The 25,412-nt window shown below is 35.4% G+C and overlaps 1 protein-coding gene across 5 annotated transcripts in view; it reads left to right on the top strand.

Moving 5' to 3' along the window:
- LOC134662038 (homeotic protein antennapedia-like) overlaps positions 1–25,412 on the top strand; it is a 238,605-nt gene that overhangs the window by 170,536 nt on the left and 42,657 nt on the right. The window contains exon 1 of one of the 5 annotated variants that reach the window (XM_063518300.1): positions 11,491–12,550. The exons of the other annotated variants lie outside the window; for them this stretch is intronic. The gene's annotated coding sequence lies outside the window, so the exon portion shown is untranslated. Of the gene's footprint in view, positions 1–11,490; positions 12,551–25,412 lie in introns of those variants that run through there. 5 annotated transcript variants of the gene reach the window in all.

Raw genomic sequence — 25,412 nt, 5'->3', positions numbered from 1 at the left:
GACTTTTAATTGAAAAATTTGTTAGTAATTCGAATTTTTGACCTACTTTTTAGCATATTTTACATTATCAATCTCTTAAGTTTTCATTAAATACTTTAGGTTTAGGTTAAAAGACATTTATTCTCATAAAGACAATACATCACTGACATGAGAACATATTTAAAATACATATTTACATCTATTTTTTCGTCGTCGCAGCATAACAAAATTAAAGTAGGTACGTACATATTTATTAGGTTTAACTGAATAACACAGTTAACTACACGTTCAACTCGTTTTATATTATCGGTTTGTCTGCAATGACATGTTTAGCAAGTTCCTTTTTAAACGAGTTAAACGCTTCGAGATGTTTAATATGTGAGGGTAGGTTGTTGTACATGCGCGCACCCTCAAAAGTAATCATTGATTTGCCGTAGTTAGTACGAATCTTCGGTAAGATAAGAAAACTAGCGCGGCGGATATGTCGAGTGCAGGGGTTCGGAACATTTTTTCTATTTTTAAACGACAAGTTCGTGTGTATTTTTTTATTTAAAGTTTTACGTATAAAAATGCAACTGTTGTATATATATAGTTGTTTAATACTCATTACATTTGTTTCAGCGAAAATTCTTTTTGTAGGTGTTAGGTAGTGATAATTAAACAGCATTTTAATTATTTTATTCTGTAAAATATGTAGTTCAGCTAATTTCAATAAGGTATAGCAGGTGTGGTTTTACAAGAGCATTGTAAATAGTAAATTTTTGGTTTTTAGGTATATACTTAATAGTGTTATGAAGAGAACCTCGCAGGGTTACCAGTTTCTTTTTTATTTGATCTATATGAAAGTTCCAGGTTAGGTGTGTATCCATGTAAAGGCCGAGATATTTTTCATGAGATTTTTGTTTTAAGGGGATGTCATTTATTGTAAGAGGCGCATGTGTAGGAATGGGTTTGTTTTTGGCTTTAAATATTACGTAGCAAGTTTTGGAAACATTAATAGTCAACAAATTACATTGCAACCATTCGTAAAGGATATCTAGATCATGTTGAGCTCTAGCAATGATATCATGTATAGATGAACCAAAGTAGAATAGACAGGTGTCATCGGCGTAAAGAGTGATGTGGCCATTTAGATCCAGTTCATCCACATTGTTAATATAAGCTAAAAATAGCAGGGGACCCAAAATCGAGCCCTGCGGAATGCCACATATTACGGGAAGTGGGTCACTAGTGTAATTAGAATTAGAGCCTTCTATTTTAACTACTTGTAACCTGTTTGTGAGATAGGATTCAAACATTCGTAGAGCTGTCCCGGTTATGCCAATGACTTCTAATTTTTTAAGGAGTAAGCTGTGACTAACTGTGTCAAAAGCTTTTTGGAGATCTATAAAAATGCCAAGAACTATATTTTTATGGTCTATGTTATGTTTTATTTTGGTAATGAGATCGACAGTTGCTGTAAGTGTGTTACTTTGGGGTCTAAATCCGTATTGGCCTTTAAAGAGAAAATCGATGGAGTCAAAATATTTTTTTAATCGTGTGTACAATATTTTTTCGAGGATTTTAGACAACACCGGCAGCACAGAAATAGGCCTGTAGTTGCCAGGGTCAGTTTTCGATCCTGACTTGTATATAGGAGTGACTTTCGCTATTTTTAATGTATCAGGGAACACACCAATTCGTAAAAGGTTATTAAAACAGTACGTTAGTTTGTTGACTATTAAGACTTTCAAACATTTAATAACTTTCGTATTTATTCCGTCTAGTCCGCTACTAGTGTTAGAGTCAAGTTTATTAATTATAGTATTTAGAATTTCTTCTTCAGAGCACGGTTCAAAGTCAGTCATTTTAGAATTAAGAATATTATTCTGTGGCAAAGCGTATATAAAGTTATCATGATGTTCTGTAGGTATATCTCCAGCTAAACGTGACCCTATTGTTGAAAAGTAAGTATTGAATGTTTGACAGATGTCGTATGGTTTACTAATTTCATTGGAGTCAACTATTAATTTTGAAGGTGCGCTACATTGTTTGATTTTATTATTAGTTAAGGTGTTCACTAGATCCCACATTTTCTTTGGCTTTTTGTTGCATTTCTCAAATTCTTTGTAGTAATATGAATCTTTTGTGTCCTGTATGAGTTTAGCAACTTCGTTCCTTTTCGTTCGAAATTGTTCTCCTAAGTTAGGATCATCCGGATTTTTCTTTAGTTCCGCTTTTCATAACGTTACATCAGTTATGTAGTAAATCTAAGCCTACAACTTCGATAACACTATAAACATTTTGTGTGTATAGTGTACTGAAGTACATTCTCATAATTATGAGTTCTTAATTACATATTTCCTAAATAAGAGCTGTTTAGTGATATCACATCCTGATGTAAAGCAACATATGAAATCTAAGAACTAGAGCAACAGACATCAAACCTCGTTTCGTAAGCTAATGTCGCAATCATTGGCCTGGAAGTATATCATAGATATATCGTATTTTTCAGCCTTTTGCCGTTAACTCAATAAACATTGTTTGTTTTATTATTGCTTATTACCTTGGTTTGAAATGGAAAATCGCTGTGGGACTTCCGAAGTCAGGCTTTTTTTTAGTATCTTATTACTTCAGACCTTTTCTTCTCTTCCCCTGTCTGCGGAACGTTCGCATAATAACAACACGTTTAAAAAGCCCAGGAATCTATTTAATAGACATAGGAGTAACAAATTATAGTGGCAGTCGCGTGAAGCGAAAGTTATTGAGTGCCAAGTGGGGTGAGAGCGCGGAACAGTTGCGCTGACGGCTTGCCAGGGATCATTGCTGGGATCGCATTGGACCGAATTCCCACTAGTTGCTAGCGTAGACTCATTGAAATCTTGAAAAAAACCAACAAAACATGACCTTGGGACTCATAACAAATATGCGTTATCAGAGAGCTAATGTATAATAGTTTGCCTGATATTTCGACTTGCTTGTTTAGTAGCCAATTGGAATGACACCTCTGGTATCGTGGTACAAATTCCCAACCGCTGATACCATCACTCTTCTTGCCGAATTTCGAAAAGAAAAAACAAATGAGACTTGTAAAATTGCGTAGGCGCGAGAGTTGGTACGTATCGATGAATGAGCTTTTGTTGATCGTTTCGTTATTTTAATATTTTCGGGTTAATTAATATTTTAATTCTTAGTTTTTTTTATAATTTTCATTTTTCATATATATTCTGTATTGTCCACGTATGAAAGCTTCCTAATAAATTAAACATACAAACAGTTTTAGCACGCTGGACAATTGCAACTCCCAACTCTATTGATCGATGGCTTCGCTTATGAGACGTTATTATTATAATCAAGACGTACGCGTTTCAATATAAACAAATCACCAACGCTCGTGTTGCGTGCAACAAATTAGTATCGATAAAGTTTGTCGTCCATCACTAGCTTCGGCTAGCTTGCCAACGGGAGGGGCTAACTGAGTGTAAGATAAAACTCAAGTATGGCTCAAAAAGTTACGACGGGAAACTGGTGCATAGAAGTAAATTTGACTTAAATACTTTTTACTACATCTATACACATGCTAGGCACTTTGTTTAACTACATGAGTAGAAATATGACTATTATACTAGTAGTATACGTGTGCAGATTTAACATTATGTACTATAAACATTAAATTATACCTACATTTTACCCACTTTACCTCATCTATTTGTTTGGAATGCAGACCCTATTGCATGAAGCTCCCAGTAAGTTCATAAAGATGTGTTAAGTCGTACCGCCATTGAATTAATTTGTAGCCAATAGGTAGTAACTTTCAGTTTACTCTTTTGCGGACTCCAGGTGCCGAACAATATTGGTCCTAAGTCGCCACCTTGGTGAAAGCCTTTCCGCATTTGACTAGCATTGAGAGAGATGTTGGAAAATTTAAATTCCGTTACCAATGCATACATAATTATACTCTGAACTAAAATCACAGTAATATAGATACTTCTGACTGGAGCGTCCAATTTTTTGACGAATTGAACCTATTGAACATGCCGAATGCTTTAATAATAAAGTCCAGACCACTTGTAGTTTCTTGAAAAGTCCAGACTGACTAGTTTGAAATATAGTACGTAGTACTGAATATCCAAATGATATCGATAACGAACGTACCGTCACTAGCACTCTGTTGCCAACGGGAGGAGCTAGTGGTGCCAAGTATGGCGAGCTCGCTAATGTAGCGGCGGTGCGCGCGCATCTTTTTATTGTCATCGGCGCAGTCGCCATTAGTTGATCTATGTGCTCGCCACACGCCGTGTGTGACTGTGTTAAATGTTTTGTCTTGTGCATGAAAACATTTTTATGACTAACAGTATATTAGGTTAGTCAAATGTTCGTTTGCTAAAACTGACATTATCTTTATCGAATCTTCCTAAATATGTATATCTTAAAGGGCAGTTATGTACAGAAAAATGTTTATTGTCCTAAAAACAATAAATTACTTAAATAACATCTACCTACCTTATAGCTAAGAATTGTTTAGAAGATTTTCAACATGACCATCATCAATTTGAAACTATGAAAATGTTACGTCCAATATTAAGAATATGAGAAATTGTTCATGAACGTACGTAGTAGGTGCTAGGTGCAGTCAGCTGCAGAGATAACTGCATACAATTTTGTTTGCAGGGGGGACCACTCTCTGCAGCTGATTGTACTGTACTGAAAAATTTAACGTTTTCATGATAATAAAAATGGATTTCGACTTTAATCGACAACCATATAATGTGGACATATAATTTGGATTAACTCATAGTCTTAAAAGACTTTTTACCTTGCATCTGCTTCATGCAGCCAAAATCATGGGTCGTAGCATGTATGCCATAAATCTTATCAAAGCTTGTACACATACACAACTTGTGCAAGGACCCTAATCAAAATTATTTTTTACTTTATTTTGTTTCGCGTCGCTGAACCCGTGTTTCTTCTCTTACTTTTCAGTCTCTGCCGTCGTGTTATTTCTTGAATCACGATCGAAGTTAACATTCTGAAAGCTGATTGGCTGTTACATATTTATACGAAGTGCTCTTTATACAGAACGCTCCACATTCTCGAGAATTGCCGTAAAAAGGTGTGACTGTGCGAAGAAGTTGACATTGGTCAACTTCTTCGCACAGTCACACCTTTTTACGGCAATTCTTGAAAAGTTACCACTATTTTTCAGGCTTATTGAAGCCTGAAAAATAGTGGTAACTTTTCAAATGACTTGAAGATTATCTGCAGATATCATTTGAAATTTGCTAAAAATAATTTTTAAAACATTGAGTGTATCAATCAATACGACAAAACGCCTTTATTTGCTAAATTTAATTTAAATAAGCATTTCTTTCTTACCTACGTAGAAAGTCTTAGAAAAGTTTTACTTGATAAAAATATTGATTTATATTCATGCAAACCCATATTTCTTAAACTCAGCAGGAGAAAGCGTTTCAAATCTGATCCGAATCAAGATCTGTTAACATCAACACATGTACTACGGCAGTCCATATCGTATCCAAGAATACGCTTTTCACACGCTCTTATCACACCTTAACACCTTCTTGAAGTTTGAACTTTACATAAACGCTGTAAGGTCGTGTTTTCTAAATAGATAATCTCATGAGATATGAGGATGCTAAATATATCGTTCAGTATGTGTAAGGGAAGGGCCGTCATGTTTTATTTATTCGCGTTGGACCCGTAATAGAGTCGTGCCGTGAGAGCGGCGCGTTTTTTGCCCACCGTACGCGTATTGAGACGTCTCTGGATGCTGATGTCTTGTTGCCTGTCTAACTATACCTCGTGCGTGGACATGACGGCGACATTGAATTTTCCTTGTTTACAACAAAAAAAAGTGGGTTTTTTAAATACCAGGGCTGTCACATCCACTGTTCGATTCAGCTAAACTCTGATAAAAGGCTATTACAAAAATTCATATCGCGATAAAAAGTTTTAACGTATTTAGAAGAGCATTTTTCATCACGAGACCTTCGAAGCCAGACAGCTGCAGGAGGATATTAAAAATCCATTCATCACACTGACAGCAAAAAATAAAAATTCAGATTCACACCCGTACACGGCGACTGCGAAATCTGGAGAGACGAGGAGGTATTTCCATCCGACCCCCTCCCGACCCCGGGGCCGCCTCCCTTTTGACAGGAAATGATTGTCTAATATTAGCTTTGTTATAAGGTTCCTCTTTAGGGATTTGGGCGCGCTTTCTTAGAATGTTTCGGTGCGATCCGATCTGATATAGGTTCTCATTTATTTTATATCCTTTCCGATTGGCCGTTTCGGTGAGTCACTGTCGGCTATTTGCGACGTGAAATTAAAAACAAGATTAGTTTTCGCTAGCATCGCAAATTTTCTCTAGCATTTTCTCTGTGACAATTTTAAAATTAGAGATCGATACATTTTAGAGGAATTTCGGGTCAACGGCCGAAGAATAGACGCTATAGATAATAGCAACAAAAGTTTAGGTGGTTGGTGTTTTGTATGGAATTTTTGTGTCTAATTCTGGCCGATTTTCGTGAAACGTTTATGAATAGATTGTCCTACGCAGTATTCCGGAACACGAGCTAACGGTGGGTTCAACTGACAGATTTGTGCGTTACAGACGTATGTTACACGGGCGCGGAAGACGTATTTTTTACATTGGTTGATAGATGAATTTTAGTAGCGTTCCCATCAGCGTGTTAGGGGGATATTCTTTTTAAATTAAAATCATATTGGTTACACATGTTTATACGAGTAGGTAACTTACTTTAGTTCCCAATGGCGGTTAGGTGTAATCGACGAAAATAATTATATGAATTATTGTGCTACATATCTTTTATATTATAACACATGATAGGATGTAATTGAAAAATGTGTTTTTGGCGCATTAGGCGATATTAATTGTAGAATTGAATAACTTAACCGTCCATTTCTATCAGCATACAATATCAGCCGGGCGCTGAAAATTCAGATAAATTAAAGCCCCGAAACAGAATTAAATTACCAATAACCGAATGGCACCGCAAAATATTTTTGTCGGCACGGCAATAATGTGGATCTCGCATATTGCGATCAGCGAGTAGATAGCAGAAATAATGGGGTTCAAAAATGAAATTAATTCCAGGTTGATGATTTCAAATTGAAAAGTCACATCGGCTGGCGCTATAACTCATGAACTGAAACGTGTCCGGGCCTGCGTCCGACGCAGGGTTGCCTGCCGCCATGATTTATTTATTTCCTCCAGGGATTTTGCTAAGCAATCGCGCTTAAGTTTGCCGAGAATTGGACCTATGAGTAGTGTTTCGTTTAAAAGCCTGTTTAAAGCTACGCTACGTGACCTGTAAGTTCTAGCCTTTACCTGATGGTTCCATGAGCGGGTAGAGAGGCTTGTGGAGAATACCTTCAGTGTCAGCGTCATAATTTAAATTTATAATAAAGGGTTGTCTTTGTTAAATCATTTTTGTCATTGTGACTGTTGATTATTTACTAGTAAAACGCCCCTAAACAGTCAGAAAAACCAACATTAGCAATTCAAAAAACATATTCTACTCTTTTTGTATAAAGAATTAAATTAAAAAATCTAATGAGCTTTTTTCTCTAAGCCCTAAAAACCGCGCATAATTAAAAAGTTTTATGAGTTATGAGGCCTATTCACGGTATGAAAAATGCAAATATTTGCGTTTGGCAACCCTGGGGCGCTCATTGTCGCAGTCCTTTGTCGGAGGTCTCTTCCGCTTCACCACTCGCGATATCTGAGAGTGAATGTTACATTATGTATATGTGAATGTTAAACGTAGATAGGCACACGACCGTTGTCAACTGATTCAGTTGTATTGTTGAAAATAACTTTATATTCTTCCTAAATTCATTTTTTACCTCAGACTTTACTCTGTGAATATGAACATAAGGTTTGGTCATCTGTTGTATTTGTATTGATACATATGAAAGTACCTAATACATATCATATCATTTCATTTATCAAAATAGCATATTTGATCAAATTCACAAGATTATCATTGCCGCAAACGTTTTGGTTTTCTATTATGGTAAATTATTTGAAAAGAGAATTCCTTCTAAAATATTCTGCTGCTCGAAAAAGAATTTTCGTGAGAATCCACGCTGACTTTTAATGCCAGCATTTTCGAAGCATATTCCGTTATATTCCCACGCGGTCAAACTTGAATTTAATGATAATAATTTTTATATTAGGTATAAACGCTTTAAAGTCATTGATAAAACTAAAACTTACAACGTTTTAAGTTTACATCATTCATTTTATAGTCATTCAATAAAGTGACACTACAATTTGCCGCAAAGAATTTTTTACATTACGTATTATACATAAAACCTTTTTGGCAAATTAGGCAATTTAGATTCCACTTTTTTTTTCTCATAGCTTCAGTTAGGCTTCGTGCACACTAGGTGTTGCGTCGGTTAAGACGCGTTTCCCTTGGAGTCGGTACAGAAAGTGAGTTTTTGTACTTATGGTAATGCTTCGGTGGCAGTTCATGTTTAATGCAGCCGCTTGTCATGAACATTTGTCGGTTGCGCTATTTCAGTTTCTACATTCACAATTACAAATACAAATGTACTTTGATAAACTTTGAAGTTTTATCCAGAATTTGAACGATATTTTTGAAACTATTTACGTTCCAAAATAAGCTTATTTTTTTGTTTTAAGGTGCCTGGTGTGGTACTTATCCGATGACCTTTTAATGTGATTTCTTTCCGCATTCAAACCAAGATGTCGAATGTAACCTCATCTAATCAAGATACACATTTTTTGCTGTATTTTTTTTCAAAAGCTTCCGTTTTCGTCGGCTTCTTTAATTAAAAATGGAGGTTCATAATAAGTTCCGTGACTTTGAGAAATAGGATGGCCACGTCCTTGTTACATGTTAATCCAACTAATTATTACGAGTTAATTATAAAAAGCGATATAAATCATTCACAAGCCTAAGCCATGTAAAGCCTCGCGGCTTTCAGCCAAATACAATGACTTAGTCTCGTCTTTATCTAACCTACGAAAACAAATCGTGTCAGAAAGAGAGAACTGTCTGTGGACGCATTCACGAAAAGTGGGGCCGTAATTTGCCTGCACGAAAATTTGATAATAAATCATAATAGTTTTAGACAGATAAGAGGTAAAAAAATAAACCAATTTGGAAAGTGAATTGTAAGGCACGGCGCGCCCGCCGCGGCCTGTTATTAGAGCAATTATGTTATTATGTTAGCCATATCTAATCCGAAAAACTAAATTGGAGTCGGCCGCTGCCGGCGAATGCCCGATAGCTTCAATCATTGACTTGTGGGTCGCACGAAATTCGTTGCGGAAGCAATAAGAAACACGAAAATTTCGACCGAAATAGTCACAAATTATACATAGTTAGACGGGCGAAAGAGCGAATTTCTATCGATCGATAAAAAACCGGGCATATTTTCGAGACCCTATTCGCCACGGTTCATAGTTGGGTACAAATTAAAAAGGGTGCTGTGTTGCAGTACATATTTCAAAGTTCACATTTCACAAACAACCCCGCTTTGCCCTTTGATGTCCCTCACTTAACTCATATTTCATTCAATATGACCATAATTGAAGCGGTGCCTCGGGTCACAATTGAATAAAACTCTTATTTCTTCGATAATACAGTTCACAATAATACAAATGGTTATCCACCGATAAGAACACATCATAATATGTGCGATTGCCTCTTTTACAATTTGTATCTTTACCATTCCCACTTTGGTGGCGAAACAGGTTTTCCTTGTGTAAGTTACGGACGTTTTGTGTTTTCATTTCAAAGCGCGTCGGTCCTTTGTGATATCAAAATATCAAATATGAATACCAAATAAGGGTTGGGACAAAAGAAAAACTGACAACTTTTTAATTTATGCGCGAACCAGTACATGAAAACGTAATAATAGGACGTGTTGGTAAATATATTAATGTAATAACTCTCCGAGGGCGTTTTGGAGTCGGCTCGTATTTTCTAAAATTTCACGGTAGATACATCATCCTGCTGTTGAAAATTGGTAACGTCTTCATTAAGGACGTCAAGTGATTTGAGAGCTTTATTTGTGTGACAATAGTGGAGTACTGAAAGCTGATGAGCTCCGTTGATTTCGTTGAAGACCCGCTTGTTCTAGACAGATGTGCGTAACGTTCGATAAAAATAGCCTCCTCATTAAACGTTGTACGTAATTGTTTATTAGTACCCGTTTATTTTCCAATAATTTGAACATGAGTCTACGACGATAAAGACATATAATAAATTTTTATTGATTCCGTCACCCCGTGTTTACAAAATTCTTCGCAATTTTATCATTTTAATTAATGTGTTTTCTCTGATAACGCACTATGGCTGTTTATATTTTTTCAACAATTTATTACTTTTGCTATCTCTATGCAATTAATCACTGCATTAAAAGTGCATATTTGGGTTCAAAGTAATTAATACCTTTGTCGCTGGATAAATAGGCTATTGCGAGTAATAAATAATAATTGATTTGCCTAATTTATTTCTTGTGGATGTAGGAAACAATGACTTGTTTGGAATAAAGCTAAGTCTTTAATGATATTACCTACTTAATAGATACGATATTAAACAAGTAAAGTAGATTTTGCGTACATATGCGGACCTACTAACATTGAAAGATAAGCAAGCCCAATGCCAGCGGATGAAGTGAACTTGGCAATATAAAAAGATTCCTCATTCTATTGCACTGACCCACTTATCAGCTGGACTCTTGACCCTGATATCGCCACATGAGCTAAGCTGATACTACGGGTTAATGATATAAAGGCAATGACTTTTTGAAAACATTTTTCCTGGACTCAAGATAGTGCATAACGAATGGCATTGTACTGTCATATCTATTCCGATTCAAGAAAAAAATATTAAACAGTTTCTTCTTATGGTTATGCTCGTTAAAAATAAATGTAAGTTAAGTATCGATAGCAGTTTATTGATTACTAACGACGTTGTCATTTGTTTCAGGTAAGAATACCGCACGTCGCAGAGCGAAGCGCGGAATCCGCGGAAATGGAATTCCAAATTCAAATTGCGAATCGTTCGTGTGTGTGTGAGGTGATCGTTTGTTTTGTCACGTGCTCGCCACGCGATTAACGGTTCAATCGCGATTAACATAAAGTCGTACTTCAATTTCGCGCGGCCCCCACGTCCCGAGTCGGTTCGAAGTTCGAATAAGCACTGCAACAGTGTGTGTAAGTAAGCGACAGCTGAAAATCAAAGGGAAGTTTTGTGAGTCTTTTTTGTTTCCATGCTGATGGATAGTGGTAAATATATGAAGCATATTAAATATGCTAAAAAAAATTATCACAATTATTTAAAATATTGCTTACTGTTATTATCAATCATACAGTACCTTCTCGTGACAATTTTAACTATCGACAATTTTTTTCTTACATATAACTTTAATTAAAAGAGTTGTAGTCGTAGAGTCGAATCGTAAAGTTGTAAGTACGCAATGAATCGTTGGAAAGGAGGGATATTTATATCTTAATTATGATATCAATCTAATTACAATGTTCACAAATGAAATGTTGAATAAGAAATCATTCGTCCGATTTGCATCGCAGAAACGACGGATCTCCGTAGCGTTTCCCGCCCATCCGTAGCTTACATTGCATTCACACGCATTCGGCTAATCTCTCATGTGATCGGCCACATAGGCGCGTGTAGTCGCGTATAACCAGCCATTTTGTAAAACCGATACACACTACGCTTCCTTTTGCAGTTAGGCATCATTTCGTCTGGCCGCGTTAAAAGCACGCTGCATGTTCGCACTCCCACCCGCCCCTACACAGATGTGAGCCGTGTATGATTCATGACGGTGGATGTGTGCGTACGTTCGCGGTCCGCTGGAGAATGTCAGTGTGTTGGTGTCCATGGCTACACGTGCACGTGAGCATGTGTGCGAGCCCACTCATGGCAGCGGACTATGACGGCCCGTAGATTTGACAGCTAGCTCAATGCGGGTTCAGACGTTCATTATACATCGGCCGTAATTTTCGTGAAATAATTGACGGCGACAAAGTCGGTACTCCCCGCGAATTTGCAGTGTTTTGTTTTGACGGTATTTTCGCGCGCAAACTTTGTTTTTGATTAGCTCGGATTTCGTGTTTACCGACTGTTGTGTGACATGTGGGAGATCAGTTCATCTAAAAAAAGTTGTCTATTATGTTGCCAATTGGATGTTATGCGCTGCAGATTAGTTTGCTAGGCGGTATGATTGAAATATCACCCATTTTCCTTTTCCAACTAGAAAGAATAATTTATGCGAACACTGAAAAACATAAAAACTATACTCTCTAATGAGATACCGGAAGACAATAAACTAAATCAATTATGTCAAAAAAGAGGTGATATATTTAAACTTTTAAAGCATTTATCTATATATAAAAGTTAACGATGTGTAGTTGATATTGGATATTTTCGGAGCAAACTGTGCCTATTTAGTGGATGAGTGACAAGATTAATAGTGATTCGTTATTTACTTTGGAAATGTGTATTGGTTTTATAATTCGGAATCCAGTTGGATATTACGCGAATTGGTGAGTGTTTACTGAATTATAAAGTAGGTAGGTACGTTGTTTATGTGATGGCTTTTTCTACTTTATTAACACTAATAATAAAATGTAAATTTACTAAGATTACTGTATATTTAATTCATGAATGAGATAAAATTAAATGTAGGTAGGTATATCTTTATTTAAGTAGAGCTTTAAGGTAGAGCAGGGCTATAACCGCGAAAATCGAAGTCCGCAAATCGAAGTCCGCAAATTGCGGGCATTTTTCTGTCACTCTAATTACGCCTTCATTGGAGTAAAAGAGAAATATCTCCGAAATTTGCGAATTTCGTTTTTCGCGGTATATAGCCTCTGGCCGTCATGTATTAGCCAACTTTAACAAAGTTATCAGAATATAACCAGAGAAATTAATACTTCGTAGGTACTTATTGGCCAAAAGTGTTTTTTAACGAGATTGAAATCCTAGTGTCTCTTCCGAAAAACTTATAGAGTTTATCTGCTCTACATTAATTCGCACAAGTTCGAAACCTTCCCACATTTTTTCTTAATAACGCATCTATTTATCTGTCAAACGCGTCGACAGTAAAAAAAGTGGACCGAAATGAAATATATCCAAACGGAAATATAAAAATGCAAATGAAACAAAACAGCTGTGTCTGTCGAAATATAAAAACTAAGGTGCACACGTCAAAGAGATAAATAGAGACATTTAACACGAATCAGCATATATTTTTGTATATCGGACCTTAAGCAGGTACTTGGTCATTAATCAAAATGGTTGCCGACGAAAGAGGAGATGGATTAAGTTGTTGATTCGAGGGTCCGCCCTAGAGAAAGAGACCGCCTTTGCCCATTTTTTGTCTAAGTCGTTAGATACCATTTTGTTGCGATTAGACACGGCTGTATCTAATGCGAGCGATTGTGCGATAAGTACTTAACGCAAATCGAAAAATAATTGGTAGTGCTTTGTGCAAGTAGGTGCGAAAGTTTAATACATATATATAGGTACGCGAAATGAATGAAAAATAAAAATGTATATACTTATAGATTATATATTTTTATTTTATTTAAGCTTGACTGGTTCATAATCATGATACGAGTATGAATAGTTTTTAAACTATAGCTCATCAGATACAACATTTAATAAGTCAATTAAAAGTAATGTATGAAACAACGCACGAAAAGTATCTGCTACCCTCGAATACCTTTCCAAGTTTATTGCACGATATAAATTTGTACAAATGATGGACTTAATTTAGGCATTAAGGCAATCTCTATCTGTCAACCATTGTGTAGAACATGTAGTTAGTGCAGCAAAGTATCTGAAACCGTATAATAATTATAGCATCAAAAGTAGTGTATCTGACACAGCGTCAAAGTTATCTGCCATTATCATAGCTTAACAAAAAGAGACATTGTCTCCTCTACGTTTCTATTTGTTCTATAGGTAAACGTAGAGGAGACAATGTCTCTTTTTGTTAAGCTATGATAATGGTAGATAACTTTGACGCTTTGTCAGATACACTACTTTTGATGCTAACTATACTTAGTATTAGTACCTACCTATCTAAGCAGATAACTTTGACGCTTTGTCAGATACCTACACTACTTTGGATGCTCACTGTACCTAGTACCCATCTAAATATTACTTGGTTTATTTCCAAGTTAAAATTAAATTACCAACAAAATTATAAAAAAAACAATTCTGTTAATTTCTATGCCCCACAATGTATAACGAATAAGAGGCTCATTAGTTTATCGTTTTATTGTGAGCTTCATACCCCGCAGGAGGTCGACATATTTATACCTACTCCACTCATAACTTCAACTAGAAAAGTTCCCAGTATTATTCACCGTGCCTGTACATTTACATACACATAAAAACTGGTTTAGTCATGTTTATGAGTAATCCTACTTCATTTGCTCACAAGCGGCCGATGTGTTCAAAATTACCTTGACACGCTCTTATTCTCTCAACAATAAAGTCGCGTCAAGATCATTTTGAACACCTCGCCCTCTTAGCAACTTCTGCTGCTGACTGTACAAAGAAGTTGTACTACCTAATATTACTAATTATTCATTACAATTTTAAAATTGCAATTTCTTTTATCATCTTCAGTCGGTCCCTCAATACTGAGGATCGTGACATCATGTCCTTCTGTTGAAGACCAGACAATTTCTTTTATATACCTAATACAATTTTTCTCATACAAGAATCTGTTTCAAAAAAATATAATATTTAAAATTAATTTAATTATTACATCAGATTTTTTTATGTAAAAAAAATCTGATGTTATATGTAATTAAATTTATTTTTAATAAATAAATAAATTATATCAGAAAAAACATATAAATTTAACCCAACAATAAATATTAATTGAAGTAAATAAATCTCGAGATAGCTACGATATGGCTAAATTAATCAATTAAACAAGAATGTATAATTAACATACTTTAATTGTGCCAATTTGGAAGCAAATTATAAATTGCTGCCGAATGAAAAAAAAACTGTAGGTAATTGAAGCACAAAAAATGCCAGTTGTAGAAACACTTCTGGAGATAAGATTCCACGTTTGAAATTAACCGGTTTTATTCTCGAATTAGCTTTGTTTTTGTGTTAAAAGTATTAATTATTCATAGACTATGAGGAAGATTTTTATATTGCACTGGTAGACTAGGTAATAAAAACAGTTGAAGACAGTTTTAGCGTGGAACAAAATTATAACATAATATCTGGAAGACCGAGCTTTGTTCGGAAAACGTATAAAAACTCAAAAATGCGCGTTTTCCCAGAGATAAGACCAAGCTAGATCGATTTATCGCCCCCAAAAACCACCATGTAGCAAATTTCATCGAAATCGTTAGAGCCGTTTCCGAGATCCCCGAAATATATATACTTATAAATAAATATACATATAAATAAATTAATAAATAAATAAACAAGAATTGCTCGTTTAAAGGTATAAGATAACTGCTTATGTCACTCGGTCGGATTCCCCGCAGTAATGTAGATTGTAGTCGTTGTTGCTGCCTAATTTTATCTTGGGAATCGTGTTTTCCTCATGTTTCGGTATGTTATTGTGTGTATGTGACCGCTTGAGTTGTTTTTATTATTGAGTTATTATTTCGTTACATCAAAAAGGTTCATTAAAACTAGTTAGTTACGGTTTTTAAAAAAACCATCAAGACATTCCTTAATTAGTCACCCTTTTTAGGGTTCCGTAGCCAAATGGCAAAAAACGGAACCCTTATAGATTCGTCATGTCTGTCTGTCTGTCCGTCTGTCCGTCTGTCCGTCTGTCTGTCCGTCCGTTTGTCACAGCCACTTTTCTCCGAAACTATAAGAACTATACTGTTGAAACTTGGTAAGTAGATGTATTCTGTGAACCGCATTAAGATTTTCACACAAAAATAGAAAAAAAACAATAAATTTTTGGGGTTCCCCATACTTCGAACTGAAACTCAAAAATTTTTTTTTCATCAAACCCCTACGTGTGGGGTATCTATGGACAGGTCTTCAAAAATGATATTGAGGTTTCTAATATCATTTTTTTCTAAACTGAATATTTTGCGCGAGAGACACTTCCAAAGTGGTAAAATGTGTGTCCCCCCCCCCTGTAACTTCTAAAATAAGAGAATGATAAAACTAAAAAAATATATATGATGTACATTACCATGTAAACTTCCACCGAAAATTGGTTTGAACGAGATCTAGTAAGTAGTTTTTTTTTAATACGTCATAAATCGCATAAATACGGAACCCTTCACGGGCGAGTCCGACTCGCACTTGGCCGCTTTTTTATTCTTATTTATTTTTTCTTGAGATAACGCTCTGAAACAGATACGAGAAATCAGCAATGTATCACTTATATGACAGTTTCACTATTAATAATAAACTATGCGTCAAAGTAATTGCACTCATTTAATTACATCAATATTTTCCACAGATGTTATCTCATATTCTCGCATTCATTGCAACCTACGTAATAAATAAATTAAAGCTCGCTATCGAAATTCATAATTAAAATCTAAATAACATAAACAGCCAAAAAGGTTTTACGCAACACTGGCAGCAATCAGCTAACGCGCATGAAAAAAAAATAAAGCTGTCAAAACTAGCTCCATAAATTGATCCAAATACATGGTCATGAAATTTTTAGAACGAGATAAAGATAGTGGCTATTATTATAACGGTCCCTTTCACCGCTATCTAGTGCTGACCATCTGATGAACTGTTTTTAAAGCGAATGTACAAGAGTTTAATGCGCAGCGGAGATATTCGGTGATGTGATAATACTCCGTGACCGAGTGCACGACTTTCTAGGAGTTGCGTTCGGCCGGCGTTTTTCTTTCTTTTATTCAAATTTGGAACGGTCTGCCCTTTAAGTATGGTAATAAAGCGAGCGGTTTGTTGGCGATCTCAGCCACGCGATAGATCGATGAAAGCTGCTTAGATAAAAATAATTGTTTACGGCCAGTCGTTGAATTTACAAATGTATCTTTTAGTAACGTTGTTAATTATACAAGCTTCTTGCTATCAAATAGGTAGTTTGTCAACAACTAGGTGTTATTAAATTATACAACGGGACTTAATCGCGTATCTAAGTTTTAAGATTTACCTCCGACGTTTCGAGGACGGCGTTGTCCCCGTGGTCTCGGAGAAGACTGGCTTAAGTTGACATCAGCATCGTCTAACCGCGCGAGTTTTTCGAACTACCCGCACTTGGTCTTGTTTATCCGCTTGAACGTTTTGCGCACTAGGGATGTCACTCTGTCGACACACAACACTAACGATATTCGATTTATCGACTGTCGATATTCGTTTACGCTTACATTTACTAATGACTGGATTCCATGTGGATGAGATCTTGAAACCCTCGTCCCGATTGAAATTACTATGTTTTTTCCTTCCCGTACTTTCCTGCTGTAGAAATGACGATCCGTGGACAGGATTTTAGGGTTATGCAGCTCAATCCAGCTCAACTAGGTGTTGTCGAAATCGGTTCAGGTCGATTATTTTGATATGTGAATATGACATCTGGGGGCCTAGCAAAGATGACAATCGTTGATCGAAAATTAAATAGGTCTCGTGACTTTTCGTAGCATCTGTCATCCCAATTCATTTTTGAAGTGAAAACTTCTTTAGCGGCGCTGTGCACTTTTTGAGGTGGGGAAAAAATGTTAAACTCGCGACAGATCACGTGGCCGTAAGACGGACACGTGACCTGATCGAAAAACTGTTACAATGTCATTGAGTTTTCACTTCTGCCGGCACTCCCGGAATGCAACCCATTGTTTTTTTTTTCATTTGGCGTTTATCGATGTAGGATTGTCATGGCTAGACTCCCTATTTTAATCGATAACGATAAATAAATTGTTTAGAAAAACCAAAATCATTATACATTTATGCATTTTGTACAAAAACTTCCGATGTCTCGTAGACACATTACACGTACTATAAGTTACTAACTCGTTATTTTCAATTGATTGTTTATTTCTCGACTAGTTAACATGAATAGTTAACAAAAAGCTTTACGAGTACTGCATTTAGTTTATGACTACACCTTTCAACTAATTAATTCTTTTCTGTTTCCCATAATCAAGTAAATTGCTTATAAAACACCATCCAATTCGTCACGAGTATTGTCATAACCTCTCAACGCTCTAACGTCACCGTAGACGCCCACCTCGGCAACTTTAATTTAATATCATTTGTTCTTGTCTGCTCCCACTGACTAAACTGGTATCTCATTAAATATTTTAATTAACTTTCCAGTCATGTTATATGTCAAAAGTAAAAATATGTCCCTCTGGAGGCTGAAGTATGTGAATAATAGAATAACAACTGATTTTTGATGCCACTATCCGTTATTGCTTGATTTCGTTCCACCGATTGATACCCCTGTTTAAAACTAGAACGTTTTATTCAAATTTAATACCTATTACAAAACATATAGCTGTCTGTACATTCATGGTCAAATTAAGAGGCACGAAAAAAAAAGGTTAATTACTAATTCTGAAATTACTAGAGGTGCTGTAATCCAATTATTAAACCTTTTTTTGCGTTCCTCTACATTTGTCCATGAGTATATATAAAAAAAAACCGGCCAAGTGCGAGTCGGACTCGCGTTCCAAGGGTTCCGTACATTAAGTCCGACTCACGCTTGACTGCACATTTCTAATAGGTTTTCCTGTCATCTATAGGTAAAGAACTATTTTGTGTATTTTTTTCAAAATTTTAGACCCAGTAGTTTCGGAGATAAGGGGGGGGGGGAATGGTCATTTTCTTGAATAACTGCTAAACTATTCATCCTAAAATTATGAAAAGATATGTTTGAGATTTTTACAATGAGCTCTTTCATTTGATATGTAACACGATATGTTTGAAAAACTTAATTTTTTAATTTTCTCATTTACCCCCGAGAATGGCCTCCATATTTAAAATTCATTTATTTACGTTATACGTCCCTCTTTGGGTCACAAACTTACATATGTGTGCCAAATTTCAACTTAATTGGTTTAGTAGTTTCGGAGAAAATAGGCTGTGACAGACGGACGGACAGACACACGAGTGATCCTATTAGGGTTCCGTTTTTTCCTTTTGAGGTACGGAACCCTAAAAGTATCTACATTATATGTTGGTTGTGTTAAAAATACACAACTCGAGTATGCTTTCAAGCTCATAATAGAATCAGACCACCTTCGACCTCTTGTGGGTGGCCGAAAGATAATAATGATCGACATTAAATTAAGCGAAATGTTCAGATTTGTTAGTCAAATGTTTTAACAAAACGACAAAATGTAAACATAAACGACTAATGGTTACCAATACGAAACAATAAAAAAAAGAAAAAATATTTTGTAGGTCAATATTCATGTGTTAGTTTTGCCTACTTTGTCTTAACTGCTCACGTGGTTAAAATCTGCACCAACAAATATGGACGGCCTATAAGCATCAACAACATAGGCACGAGGACCAGTGTTGGCCGAACGTTAATTGCAATTGCCCATTAACCAGTACAAATTGAACCGTAAACCGTAACGGACGGTTACACTTCATAGTTCAATTTATAATGGTCAATAATTTTCAATTGCATTAACGTTTCGGCCAACACTGACGAGGACTAACCGTAATAAAAGCTAAAAAAAGTAAGTAAGTAGGTACCTATTAAACAAAAGTAATCGCTACATTGATAAATTAGTGCAAAATAAAGATAATCACATGCGAATTGGCGGTTTGACATGCGAACTTTATGTTATTAATGTGTATTATAGGTTGTTGAGAATTTGCGAAATTATCGGGCGGCTTGAATATTTATCATGCGCGGGCGCTCGGAATTAGGATGTGATGACCCTAGAGGCGATCGGGTTTTGTTAACCAATCAATCGATTGTGAGATAAGGGCTTTTTTTGTTGCGGTTTATTGTAGGGCTGCCACTTAACATTTAATAAGCATTTTATTGCTCAGACTATTAATGCTTTTTCATAAACACGTGCTATGAGTACTTTTAGCGATGGCAAAGCACTCGTTATACCTTAACCTAACCAATTGATAAATTACTTACCTTAAATATTGTTAAAAATAATATCCCGTGTTTTAGATCAATGTAGTTCTCGTGCAAAGAAGCAGATTATTAATAAGTCGTTACCTAAGTACCAATAAGTGCAATTAGAATTATTAAGTTAAAACTAATAATGTAGCAAATTGTGCCTCAAAACGTCAGTATAATATTTTCATCGTTATTTATCTGGTAGGTACATTATTGACCAATTGCTAGCTAAGATTAAAACTGATATATTGGTAATATTCCCAAACCAATTACATATTATCTAGCCTAAACCTATTGTAGAAGTCGCCCGCGGCGTCTCATGTTGTACTTAATGTTTTATTTTTTATTGATCGCAGCTGATTGCGGCCGATTTGTACCGGCCAGTGATGTGAGCATGATTTATATCCTAATAAAAATTGGGATCCATATCAAATTGGCTGTTCGAGGAAAACGGTCGGGTTTTTTAAAAGAACTTCCAATGTAGCAAATTCCCTTTTTATTTTTGACGTGAAAATGTAACGAAAACTGTATGGCGCGGGCGCTTATATCTTTGCGACTAAGAAAAGCTTGTTTGCACTTTTCCTATTATAGTCAAATGTATTATTCTTCTAAAATTTACTTGCGTTGGCTTTTGTGACGTGTAAACAAGTGATACATACAGAACTCCAATCGTATGCTACAGCTTTTCTAACTTCAATCATGACTTTCTCTTCTAAAATACCTACAGGAAATGTTAGCTTTAAATTTTTTAGCACCGAGTCACTAAAATAGTTACGAACATAATAACTCTTAATAAATAAAATAGTTCGCTTGATAAGTAACATGCTAAGCGCGAACGAAATCTACTATAATAGTATACCTGCATATTATACCTGTACATTATACCTGCTTATAATCAGAACAAAATAGCCTTGGGCCAGGATCTTCTACAGGTACTTAGTTCTCTATCATAATTTCACCTACGAGTAAGGGTAGGTCACTTTCCAAATGATGAATAAGAACCCGCGTATCGCTTTTACCCGCTGCTAAAATGTATTTTATCTTATTCTAGATTTTGTAATGAACCCCGATTTTCAGAGTAGATCGGCAGTATGAATAATGTACTAGGGTGGAATAAACAAGGTCACGATAATGTCGCTGCATCGCTACGTTAAATGTCACCACCTTTATCTGTGTCATATATTTTTATAATCCTTTTGACCTTCTTGGCAGTTTATTTTTTGAGTCACATTTACTGCATAAATCATTTAAATTAATGATCTCTTTGGGGAGGTGCTAAAGTTTAGCCTTCATTAGTTCTGAATTACTTAATACTTAGGTCAACTAAGACATTTACCATCGTACCAGTGCTTAAACGACATGGTCGCACCTAATGCTAACTTCTTTTTTGATAGCTTACTTAAAAAAAACGCATTATAATCTTCCCAAATGCTTTCATTTGTGCAATTGCCATTTACTGGTTATGGAAATTCGTGATTTTTTTACATTTATTATGCTAATCGAATTTATTTTTAACTCAAAGCGTCTTAGATCATTGCAAAAGCTATGAACTATTGAAAAACCCACCTGTTATTGCTTCTGTCCTTAATTTTATCTCGAAGGTAAATGTCGTAGGCCACTGCCGTCAAACAAACCTTTAACTAGTTTTCTCATTACCTAATAGATAATCATTGTATTAATTTCAAGGTATGTATGTATACTATTGATATAGCACGTCTCTTGCGCGAACAACAACTGTCCAAACAATACGTTAATCGTGGTCATAGATTGTTTGTTTTGTTGATTCGCTGTTGTACTGCACTGTTCTTGATTAAGCATATTCGTAATAAGTTTTTATGCTTTATTACTACTTAAACAATTATCCTTATTAGTTTACAGTTGCTATTGACATTTAAGGAAGAACTCATATTGAAATGTCAGGCAATAGACTGGCTGCTTTTGAGTTTGTCTTTTTCAAGTTTTGAACTTTTGTAGTAGGTAGGTACATATTATGGTTAAGAATTCAAGTAAAAGCATTTAACCTTTTAACCGCCATAGAATACGTCATCGAGCCTGCTCGTGTCGCCGGGGGGTACGAAGTTACACGAAGTTCTGTCTTATTTATCAGACAGCGGCGAAATGAGCCCGATTTTGTATGTCTTATATATCAGTCTACGGCGGTTAAAAGGTGAAAGTGGAAATATAAGTAAGTTAGCTGATTTATCAGCTATTTACAGATTTTATTTTTAAGAGAATACTCTACTAAAAATCCTATTTAAATGACAAGAGAAATACCTAACAATTTCTTGGTTGTTTTCAAAGTTACTTTGAGAACTAAGTCGTTGGTAACGTTTCTATCCACACAGTAGTAGTACCGGCTGCTTATTGTCAGCAATTACTTTTTGAATTCAAACATGGAATTAAGAAAAAATATTTAAATGCTGGCAGGCAAGCAAGAGGCGTAGCTAGTGATGTGATGTGCCATTCTGCTAGGTGTTCCCGCGCTAAGTGCGCCGTGGCACGCAACGCACGCTCCGCCCATCGGCACGCTTGCTAACGCTTTTTAGCGCTATAACGCTGTTTTTCATATTATTGGTCGCATTTCAAGAGTTATGAATAATTTATTTTATGTTAGCTTGGATTGGAACATTGTGGAGTTGTGTCAAGTCTGATTGTCTGATCTTGATCAGCGCGGTGTGTTGCATCACGTCAAGACGCCTTTACCAAATATGTAAACAACTCCAAAATGGTATTAAAATACAGTAAGTAAGTCATATTCCTAGACTTTTTTACTTCCGTAAACTTACATTTTGACGTAGGTTTTTTTTTTCAAAATTACCTACTTACACCTAATTTAAATATTTTTTCTAGGATAAATAACGCTTAAGTTCTGTTATAAAAAATAATATTATAATACATAATAAACAACAGCAACTTGATATTGTACACTTAGACAGCGGTAGAAACTGAATATATTACTTACCAATTTTTTATATTACTAATAGGTACTCATTTACAAAAACAGTTCGCATTTTTAATATCAATCATGACTTTATCTCAAATCAGCGCCACTATCACCCGTCAATTGTCTCAACAGATATAGTTCAAGTGCAAGCTAGCTGATATACGGCGGCCATTGCACGGCCTATTATGAGACCGTGACGTCACCGCCCCGCCCACCTCCCGCTTCAATCAAACGGGGAACCCTCGTCATGCCCCCACCCCACGTTCCGCTCTACTGACTCCGCATTTTTTCTCATAATAATAACGTCGAAAAAATCGCACAAAAAATCTCGACAGACGAACATCCCATCCCTATCGGCCAGTCCTTTGTGGATCGATCGACGGAATTCCAAATTTAAATTTTGGGGCGAATGGATTATTGGCTATGAGTCACGTTTCATCGTTGAATTAATTAAAATGTGTTTAGAATTAAAATCCATGTAAGACGATATTTTGTAACTACAATTAGTTTTTTTAACTAGGTACAATCTGTAAGTAGTAATATATTGTTTTTTTTATACATAATATATCTAACTATTCTGTTTCAATACAAAATAGGAGTAGGCAATTTATTGACTTCTTATACATTCCACTAAGAAGAAATATTCCAACAAGGTAGCAGGACTTCTAGTCTAAAAGTACAAAAATATTTTTTCCAATTAGAATAATTATCTCGAAAACATTGGGCATGTAATATTTTGAAGCTAAACGAATTCAGTATTTTCTTAATACAAATTATTAATTTACGTGTTGAAATATTTAAACAAATGAACGAAATTAACAATAATGGAAGGTCACGATGATCACAGGTGTTGCAAGACAATGAAAAACAAATATTCTCATTGGATAGAGACGAATTTCATTGAATTAGTTTATTTTAATTAGTACGCAAATTCTTATAAGAACAGAATTACATAAGACAAATCAGCGTGAAAATAATGCATGAGAAGTGTTTAAATATAAATATTTGTTTATTACCTTTCTTGATTTTTTTTTATAGAATATCTTTAAATTGCTGTTTTCTTGAAAACGTGTTTGACTTATTAATGCCATCTAGTATAAAGTAGCAGCGCGTGAGTCATTTAGAAAGCTACTTAGTTTAACTACTCACCGACAGAGGTCAGTGGCGCGCGAGTTTTAAAAGTTTCGTAAACTACTTTTCATTTAGTTCGTCAAGCACGTCAGAGATGGTGCTGGTATCAAAATACATATGGTGTTGTATTTCCATTGAAGTTTTTTTCATTTCTATTTAAAAAAAGCTTGTTGACTTTTATTACGATATATTTTTTAACCTATACTTTTGATAAAAGGTGATTTATTGGCCGAAAGTAATGAAGTGTTGTCTGGGCTGGACAGCCTATTTAATTATTCTGAATAGGTACCTATTTTTCTCAATGTTTAGCAGTTAGAAGGTAACCTAGCAATATTTTTTTTTTTATTGATGATTCGGATCGCTGTTTGAATGAATTTATTTACTTATATGAAAATTAGTAATTTCAAATAGAATTATAATATGTTTAAACATTATTTGTAGTTGTAACGTATTTATACACTCGTTGAAGATTTCAAACTGGTTACTTTTTATATCTCCATTTTAATTGTGCCAATAATGCATACCTACTTATTCCCATTATACCGAAATAGTCCCAAAAATAACTACCCTTCAGTAATTCAAAATCCATTTATAATAATAATATGCAATCACGTTAAATTCTAATCAAGTTATTGACAAAACCGTGTGTTTCCGCGAAAATTTAAATTCCATAATCGCGAGGCTTAACCCTTCTCAGTTTGTGACAGTGTCTAAATTAATAGTGCGTGAAGGGCCGCGCAGCTATTTAGCTGTGTGACCTTAAGGGCGATTTCATAATAAGATTTATGGCTGTTAATACCAGAATACCTGAAACATGTTTTCTGCCGTCCTATTTGTGATTTGCTGCCCAAGTGCTCACGTTCTCCGTTAAAGGTATCGTCAAGAAAATGGGATTACTTATAGTTTTTTGGCTTTATTAACATAAGTAGGTATACATAAATATTGTCTATGTCAGTGGTTCCCAATCTTTGTAATATGGATACCCACGTAATTTATTTGGAAAACTGTGTTTACCCCCACAGAATAATTTGGGGGGTAATACAGGTTAGGAGGCGAAAACCTACACTTTCATGTCTCTGGCGTTACCAAAAATCTTTTTAGGGTTACCACGAAACAGAGAACAAATCGCTTATTGTTTTAACGTATTAAGTAACATGAAATTAACATATTATTATCTATGAGTCCATAAGTATACCTAAGCGATTGAAGTTTAAATGTCGTGGACAGATTATATTATAGTGTCTGTCTAAAAGTTGATGCG

Source organism: Cydia amplana, chromosome 2 (assembly GCF_948474715.1).
Source record: "Cydia amplana chromosome 2, ilCydAmpl1.1, whole genome shotgun sequence".
In the NCBI taxonomy this organism is placed as follows: domain Eukaryota; kingdom Metazoa; phylum Arthropoda; class Insecta; order Lepidoptera; family Tortricidae; genus Cydia; species Cydia amplana.
This window is presented reverse-complemented; position numbering and strand designations above follow the sequence as displayed.